The 9,895-nt window shown below is 35.6% G+C and overlaps 1 long non-coding RNA gene across 1 annotated transcript; it reads right to left on the bottom strand.

Moving 5' to 3' along the window:
- Nucleotides 1-295: 295 nt before the first annotated feature.
- Nucleotides 296-4,814, bottom strand: LOC106591026 (uncharacterized). The gene is made up of 2 exons (XR_006765813.1): nt 4,766-4,814; nt 296-1,123 (listed from the first exon to the last, which is right to left on the bottom strand). It is a non-coding gene; the product is annotated as an uncharacterized lncRNA (long non-coding RNA).
- Nucleotides 4,815-9,895: the final 5,081 nt, after the last annotated feature.

The raw sequence follows: 9,895 nt of genomic DNA, 5'->3' as shown, positions 1-9,895 counted from the left end.
AATTACTTCGCCACCATGGCCTATTTATTGCCTAACCTCTCTTATCCTACCTCATTTACACATGCTGTATATAGATTTTTCTACTGTATAATTGATTGTATGTTTGTTTTACTCCATGTGTAACTCTGTGTTGTTGTATGTGTCGAATTGCTATGCTTTATCTTGGCCAGGTCGCAGTTGCAAATGAGAACTTGTTCTCAACTGGCCTACCTGGTTAAATAAAGGTGAAATAAAAATAAATAAAAATATTTTTTAAATTTAGGCTGTAACACAACGAAATGTGGGACAAGTCAAGGGGTGTGAATACTTTCTGAAGGCACTGTATATATAAAACTCCCCCCACACAGCAATCTAATAGCATCAGTAAAATCTGTTGAAATTAAACCACAGATAAATATACCTAACATAGTACATCTATTAAACAATTCATCACAACACATACATCAGAAATAGTTACACATTATAGAGATCCATTCATGGATGTACAGGTCTGTTGGATAAACGTTCAGAAATGTCCACTGCTGATTTTTTCCAGGCGTCCATAGCGGACACCCTGGCCCTATGAATCCTGGCCGTGGACAAATTCTCAGTCAGAAACACAAGTCAGAACACAGCCTCTCTATTCTCTCGTGTGATTTCAGGTCCTCTGACTGGGAAAATGTCTTTTCACAATGAGAACAGTGGTATGTCTTCTCCTCCTGTGTATTAGTATGTTGGAAAGGCTTTTCTCCTGTGTGTTTTCTCGCATGCTTTTTCAAGCTCCCCGACCACCTAAAACTCTTTTCACACTGGGAACATTGGAAAGGCTTTTCTCCTGTGTGTATTCTCTCATGCGTTTTCAGGCTCACTAACCACCTAAAACTCTTTCCACAGTGGGAACAGTGATAAGGCTTCTCTCCCGTGTGTGTTCTCTCATGTCCAACCAGGGCTCCTAACTGAGTAAAATTCTTTCCACAGTGGGAACAGTGGTAGGGCTTTTCTCCTGTATGTGTTCTCTCATGCATTTTCAGGCTCCCTAACCACCTAAAACTCTTTCCACAGTGGGAGCAGTGGTGTTGGTTAGGCGTCTCTGGGTCTGTTTCCCCTGAGGAACTCTTCCTGCTGTCAGAGTCTGGTCTCTCTCCTGCCAAAGACAAACAGAGTATCTAGTTAAACAGAGACCTGAATGAAACCTGCATTAAATAAAAATGTCTTCCTATGAGGTTTAATCTAGACTAGATCCCTCAATACCCTGAGGTCAGTTTTCACAACATTACATCATTAATAATAAACTTGGTGACGGTGAGATTTAAAAACAAATGATGAAGAGCTCCAAATCTAATCTCTCAGGGAATGTCATGTTTATAGGCTGATCAGAGCTCTATAATAATACATAATGTCATGTTTATAGGCTGATCAGAGCTCTATAATAATAGATAATGTCATGTTTACAGGCTGATCAGAGCTCTATAATAATACATAATGTCATGTTTATAGGCTGATCAGAGCTCTATAATAATAGATAATGTCATGTTTATAGGCTGAGCAGAGCTCTATAATAATAGATAATGTCATGTTTATAGGCTGATCAGAGCTCTATAATAATAGATAATGTCATGTTTATAGGCTGAGCAGAGCTCTATAATAATAGATAATGTCATGTTATAGGCTGATCAGAGCTCTATAATAATAGATAATGTCATGTTTATAGGCTGATCAGAGCTCTATAATAATAGATAATGTCATGTTTATAGGCTGATCAGAGATCTATAATAATAGATAATGTCATGTTATAGGCTGATCAGAGCTCTATAATAATAGATAATGTCATGTTTATAGGCTGATCAGAGCTCTATAATAATAGATAATGTCATGTTATAGGCTGATCAGAGCTCTATAATAATAGATAATGTCATGTTTATAGGCTGATCAGAGCTCTATAATAATAGATCATGTTTATAGGCTGAACAGAGCTCTATAATAATAGATAATGTCATGTTATAGGCTGATCAGAGCTCTATAATAATAGATCATGTTTATAGGCTGATCAGAGCTCTATAATAATAGATAATGTCATGTTTATAGGCTGATCAGAGCTCTATAATAATAGATAATGTCATGTTTATAGGCTGATCAGAGCTCTATAATAATAGATAATGTCATGTTTATAGGCTGATCAGAGCTCTATAATAATAGATCATGTTTATAGGCTGAGCAGAGCTCTATAATAATAGATAATGTCATGTTATAGGCTGATCAGAGCTCTATAATAATAGATAATGTCATGTTATAGGCTGATCAGAGCTCTATAATAATAGATCATGTCATGTTATAGGCTGATCAGAGCTCTATAATAATAGATAATGTCATGTTATAGGCTGATCAGAGCTCTATAATAATAGATAATGTCATGTTTATAGGCTGATCAGAGCTCTATAATAATAGATAATGTCATGTTATAGGCTGAGCAGAGCTCTATAATAATAGATAATGTCATGTTATAGGCTGATCAGAGCTCTATAATAATAGATAATGTCATGTTATAGGCTGATCAGAGCTCTATAATAATAGATAATGTCATGTTATAGGCTGAACAGAGCTCTATAATAATAGATAATGTCATGTTATAGGCTGATCTGAGCTCTATAATAATAGATAATGTCATGTTATAGGCTGATCAGAGCTCTATAATAATAGATAATGTCATGTTATAGGCTGATCAGAGCTCTATAATAATAGATAATGTCATGTTTATAGGCTGATCAGAGCTCTATAATAATAGATAATGTCATGTTATAGGCTGATCAGAGCTCTATAATAATATATATTACTATTCCAGTCAGTGTTATAGGCTGATCAGAGCTCTATAATAATAGATCATGTTATAGGCTGATCAGAGCTCTATAATAATAGATAATGTCATGTTATAGGCTGATCAGAGCTCTATAATAATAGATAATGTCATGTTATAGGCTGATCAGAGCTCTATAATAATAGATAATGTCATGTTATAGGCTGATCAGAGCTCTATAATAATAGATAATGTCATGTTATAGGCTGATCAGAGCTCTATAATAATAGATAATGTCATGTTTATAGGCTGAACAGAGCTCTATAATAATAGATCATGTTATAGGCTGATCAGAGCTCTATAATAATAGATAATGTCATGTTATAGGCTGATCAGAGCTCTATAATAATAGATAATGTCATGTTATAGGCTGATCAGAGCTCTATAATAATAGATAATGTCATGTTATAGGCTGATCAGAGCTCTATAATAATAGATAATGTCATGTTTATAGGCTGGTCAGAGCTCTATAATAATAGATAATGTCATGTTTATAGGCTGATCAGAGCTCTATAATAATAGATAATGTCATGTTATAGGCTGATCAGAGCTCTATAATAATAGATAATGTCATGTTATAGGCTGATCAGAGCTCTATAATAATAGATCATGTTTATAGGCTGATCAGAGCTCTATAATAATAGATAATGTCATGTTATAGGCTGATCAGAGCTCTATAATAATAGATAATGTCATGTTATAGGCTGAACAGAGCTCTATAATAATAGATAATGTCATGTTATAGGCTGATCAGAGCTCTATAATAATAGATAATGTCATGTTATAGGCTGATCAGAGCTCTATAATAATAGATAATGTCATGTTATAGGCTGAACAGAGCTCTATAATAATAGATAATGTCATGTTTATAGGCTGATCAGAGCTCTATAATAATAGATAATGTCATGTTATAGGCTGATCAGAGCTCTATAATAATAGATAATGTCATGTTATAGGCTGATCAGAGCTCTATAATAATAGATAATGTCATGTTATAGGCTGATCAGAGCTCTATAATAATAGATCATGTTTATAGGCTGATCAGAGCTCTATAATAATAGATAATGTCATGTTATAGGCTGTATTTGATCCAATGTAAATAACATTTTGTTGGTGTCCCACTTCATCTCTAAAGTAATAATTACCATACTTTCTAAATGATAATTCTTTAGTTCAGCCTTTCCTTGAAATGGCTATTTTATTTTATGTTTTTTGTAGACTTACAAACGTTTGCTAATATGTTCAGTCTCCCCAAAACGCTTGTCCTTTTGCTAATATGTTCAGTCTCCCCATAACACATGTCCATTTCATGTCAATAATGCATCTTATTTTATGTATTTCTCCAACATTATTTAGAAATCTGCTTTTTGTTGGTATACACACTCCACACAAGGCCTACAATAGACACACATCAAAAGTTTCATTTATAACTTGTTTGCCATTCTGTGAGACAATTAAGTTGTGATTTTGTGGTGGGAGGGACTCTGATGGTATACACATGTTACAGTTAAGCAATAAGACCAGAGGAAGTGTGGTATATGGCCAATATAGCATGGTTAAAGACTGTCCTTATGTACAACACAGCACAACGTGCCTGGATACAGCCCTTAGCCGTGGTATATTGGCCATATATCACAAACCAGAGGTGGCTTATTGCAATTATAAACTGGTTACCAATGTAATCAGAACAGTAAAAATGCATGTTTTGTCATACCCATGGTATACGGCCTGATATACCACGGCTGTCAGCCAATCAGCATTCAGGGCTTTAATCACCCATTTTAAAATGTAGCTTTAACATTATATTATAACATAAATTGCTATAGTACAGAACAACATTTTCAAGTATAGAATTTTAGTAGCATGCTGCTTTAAAACAACACATTCGTTTAAAATTGTTGGACAGTTAGAGCCCGTTTTTAAGACAGTACTTACTGGTGGTAATCAGATCTCCTGACTCCTCTGTCAATATGACAGTTATCTCTCCCTCTTTCTCCTCCTTCATTCCAAAAACAGCATCCTCCTCTTCTTTTACTGTAACAGCTTCCTCTTTCTCTTCCTCCTCTTCTTTCTCTGTAACGTCTTTCTCTTCTTCTTTCACTGTAACAGCCTCACCCTCTACTTGTTGTTTTACTGTAACATCCTCCTCTTCCTTCTCCTCTTTCACGACAATGTTCAGCCCCAGAGCTTCTTTCTCCGTCCAGCAGACCTCCTCTTCTTTAACAGGAGGGGAGTAGTTTAGGGAGCTCATGTTCGGGGATGTTAGCTAGCTAGCTAGCTAGTTAGCATGAGCGACTAGTTTAGTGCTAGGCTAACTTATCAAGCCAGCTAGTTGACTAACAATGTACCTATAACATGTAAATGGGGGCAATTAACTAGATGTCAGAAGTATATTTAAAACACAGAGGCAAATATGCACAGAAACAGTCTAAATGTTTCTGCGTCACGCTGCAGCATCACCTGAAAGACGCACATCGCCGTCTGCTGACTGGAGGGAAACGTAGTTAAGATACGTTTTTGTTGTTGTTGCACACAAATTTATTTTTCATTCCTTTCATGAAATAATAATATTATATTGAGACGTTCAAATAGAGCAATGCATATTTTAAGTGAGAATTTAAAACATACTATCATTCACATCTGTATTTAAGGCAGTTTCATATTCATTCATTAATTTGGTCACTGCGCTCAATGCAATGGCACTTACAAATGTAGATCCTTCAAACACCCCAAACAGGGAAACAGATCCCAATCACAGGTGTTATCAGGTGCACCACTAAGGCAGTTATTTATCTTTTCATTTGTCCTTGTGGTAAAATCTTTTGGAAGCGAACCCCTTGATTTCGTCCCTACATTATATCGGCATCGAACACGTCACCCTCCCTAGGAGAGGGGGTGACCTCGACAATTTATTGTTAAAAACAAGAGGCTGTCTGGATCTTTAATTTAAAGACCTTTGCTCCCGTCTGTCTCAACGTAGCCATTATTGTAATATTGCTATTCATTGTAAATGTTTGGAGGTCTATGTATCCATTATTGTAATATTGCTATTCATTGTAAATGTTTGGAGGTGTATGTATCCATTATTGTAATATTGCTATTCATTGTAAATGTTTGGAGGTCTATGTATCCATTATTGTAATATTGCTATTCATTGTAAATGTTTGGAGGTCTATGTATCCATTATTGTAATATTGCTATTCATTGTAAATCTTTGGAGGTCTATGTATCCATTATTGTAATATTGCTATTCATTGTAAATCTTTGCAGGTCTATGTATCCATTATTGTAATATTGCTATTCATTGTAAATGTTTGGAGGTCTATGTATCCATTATTGTAATATTTCTATTCATTGTAAATGTTTGTAGGTCTACATAGCCAAATTGTATCTATGATCGTATGCTATCCATTTATGTTTTCATATGTTCTATTTATATCTGTAAATGAACCAATGATATCAGGCCACACTCAGACATGATTACAGACACCTGTGTGTGTCCTTTGACACAATATAAACCAGTTACCTGCAGTGTTTGTCATTATACCGTGATGAAAACAGCTTGTCTGTGGAAACGTTGGTTATTAGGTTATTAAATTATTGCATCTGAGCTCCTAGAGCGTGAAGTTCTCCTTTTCTTTTTCAGGCCACCGGGGTCTGACAACTTGGATGGAAAAATGACTGAGGATAATAGAGGACGACATTGACACTCCTATTTGCCATATGTTCAATATAAGCCTACTAGAAAGTGAGAAAACCCTACCTTGTCACAACACAACTGATTGGCTCAAATGCATTAAGGAAAGAAATATCACAAATTAACTTTTTATTATTATTTGTTCTGTGACAAATGGTGAATTAGTTATTGATTTATACCACTTTTAAATGGCATTTTATAGATTTATATATTTCTATAAAATCAAAACTGGAATTTTTGTTTAAAAAAGGTTGTAAAAGTATGCTAGACATGTATATAATAAATCTAGTTTGATGTTTCTGTGACAATCAATGAATTAGTTATTGATTTATACCATTTTAAATGGCTTTTGGCCAATGTCTGTTGAATATCTGAATGTGTGAATATAAATCCAACTTTACCTCGGTCTTAACTTTCATTGCCTAGGTCTCATTTTTTAGCCATCTTACTCATTGCTATAACCAGGACATTGTGATTAGGAAACTATGAGAACCACACAAAGTCCAGGGGGTGATCACACTCTACCACTAAGGGTCAGTTTAGTTGGAGCAACTTAAGACAGTCTCGTGTTCCAATTGTATGTTTTAGTAGCATGAATTGTTCCTGTTGACACCAAGGTGAAGGGCGGAATAATGGAAGGAATGAATCACAGCCTGACGCTCATCACCTGTGGAAGGCGGGACTTCCAGTCAGGCGCGGATTTCATTGGCCTTTTCAGGTGTGATTTTAGATCCTTCAACAGAAATCGCGACTCCCCATAGTATGTTGTACCAAAGTTGACTGACCCTGAAGGGAACTACACTGCCATAAATACAAGGAAAGTCAAGTAGTCTTGTATTTTTTTATTATTTTTAATTACAAATCCGGCAAGGCACCAACTTTAAGAAGGGTTTAAAACAAAGGTTTCAACCAATTCATAAATGTTATTGAATGTAGCTATGTTTCGCTTTTAATGTAATGGCATTGAAAACAATGAAAAAAGGCGAATATCTGTGTTTGACTACCCATACTAACATACTGTATACAACTTACTTAATGAGTATATACTACATACTATTAGTTAATTGTAGTATACTGTAACTACATACTTAATGAGTATATACTTAATGAGTATATACTACATATTATTAGTTAATTGTAGTATTGTATGTAGTATATACTCATTAAGTATGTAGTTACAGTATACTACAATTAACTAATAGTAACTACATACTTAATGAGTATATACTACATACTATTAGTTCATTGTAGTATACTGTAACTACATACTTAATGAGTATATACTACATACTATTAGTTAACCTGTTAGGGATAGGGGGCAGTATTTACACGGCCGGATAAAAAACGTACCCGATTTAATCTGGTTATTACTACTGCCCAGAAACTAGAATACGCATATAATTATTGGCTTTGGATAGAAAACACCCTAAAGTTTCTAAAACTGTTTGAATGGTGTCTGTGAGTATAACAGAACTCATATGGCAGGCAAAAACCTGAGAAGATTCCTTACAGGAAGTGGCCTGTCTGACAATTTCTTGGGCTTCTTCACTCTCTTTATTGAAAACTTAGGATCTCTGCTGTAACGTGACACTTCCTACGGCTCCCATAGGCTCTCAGAAGGCGGGAAAAGCTGAATGATGTCTTTGCAGCCCCTGGCTGAAAAACATTAGCGCATTTGGATAGTGGTCGATCAGAGGACACTGACCCTGGGACGCGTGCACGAGGCGATCCCATGTTTTTATTTTCTCTCTCTTTGAACTAAAACAGGGTTTCCCGGTCGGAATATTATCGCTTTTTTACGAGAAAAATGGCATAAAAATTGATTTTAAACAGCGGTTGACATGCTTCGAAGTACGGTAATGGAATATTTAGAATTTTTTTGTCACAAAACGCGTCGGGCGCGTCACCCTTCGGATAGTGTCTTGAACGCACGAACAAAACAGAGGATATTTGAACATAACTATGGATTATTTTGAACCAAACCAACATTTGTTATTGAAGTAGAAGTCCTGGGAGTGCATTCTGACGAAGAACAGCAAAGGTAATAACATTTTTCTTATAGTAAATCTGACTTTGGTGAGGGCTAAACTTGGTGGGTGTCTAAATAGCTAGCCCTGTGATGGCTGGGCTATCTACTCAGAATATTGCAAAATGTGCTTTCATCGAAAAGCTATTTTAAAATCGGACATAGCGAGTGCATAAAGGAGTTCTGTATCTATAATTCTTAAAATAATTGTTATGTTTTTTGTGAACGTTTATCGTGAGTAATTTAGTAAATTCACCAGAAGTTTGCGGTGGGTATGCTAATTCTGTCACATGCTAATGTAAAAAGCTGTTTTTTATATAAATATGAACTTGATTGAACAAAACATGCATGTATTGTATAACATAATGTCCTAGGATTGTCATCTGATGAAGATCATCAAAGGTTAGTGCTGCATTTAGCTGTGGTTTGGGTTTATGTGACATTATATGCTAGCTTGAAAAATGGGTGTCTGATTATTTCTGGCTGGGTACTCTGGGTACTCTTCTTCAAATCTGAAAACGCTGTGAAGCCACGCCCATTTCCTGAAGAATTGCATTATGGGCCCTAACATACTGCGTGTTTACGTCATATTATGGTGAATTTAGTACGACATCCGGGAACTTTTGGCATACTAACTATATCAAACTATGACCAATAAGCATACTATACACTCAATTAACATCACAAATAGTACGGTTAGTATGAGTATTCTAACACAGCTAATGACTTATCAACAGCTCTAACAATTTGACCCCCACAGGAAATCTACACTGGCAGTTATAGAAAGACCCATTTACTATATAACCATTGATTCTTGAAGAATATAACTTATAAATGCCTCAAATGTTTTAACTTTATTACCCCACCAGGAACCAAAACATAAGCTTGTTTAACGCCACTGTTTGTAAACAAGCACTGTATAGCCTTGAAATCTGGTTAAAACTATCATTTTGACCTGATGGATGGCCAGTGCTTGTATTATAACTGTTACACCAAGATTTCTGAACTTCTTGAACAGGTCGCTAGGTGTTGGGTTACGGTTGCTACAATAGCTTCCTCTATGAATTTGAGAGTGGTTACACTTCTCCTTCCCCCATCCCTCAGCTGTTTACCAAACCAAGCCTCTGGGCTGATAATTTTTTGCTATTTAAATCCTAGGTTACCCCTATAAAATAGCCACACATCTATCAACCAATCTGCAGTTCATACAATAACAAAGCTGTCATTCCACCACTAGTTTGGTTATAAAGATGATGATGCGGTTGGAGAAATGTAACTACTCTCAAATGCATAGACGGACCTGCGGATGCAAGGACTGACCATCCATGATATCAACAATATA

The sequence above is a fragment of the Salmo salar genome, unplaced genomic scaffold, assembly GCF_905237065.1.
Source record: "Salmo salar unplaced genomic scaffold, Ssal_v3.1, whole genome shotgun sequence".
In the NCBI taxonomy this organism is placed as follows: Eukaryota; Metazoa; Chordata; class Actinopteri; order Salmoniformes; family Salmonidae; genus Salmo; species Salmo salar.
The sequence above is the reverse complement of the archived record's forward strand: the minus strand, read 5'-3'. Positions and strand labels throughout refer to the sequence as shown.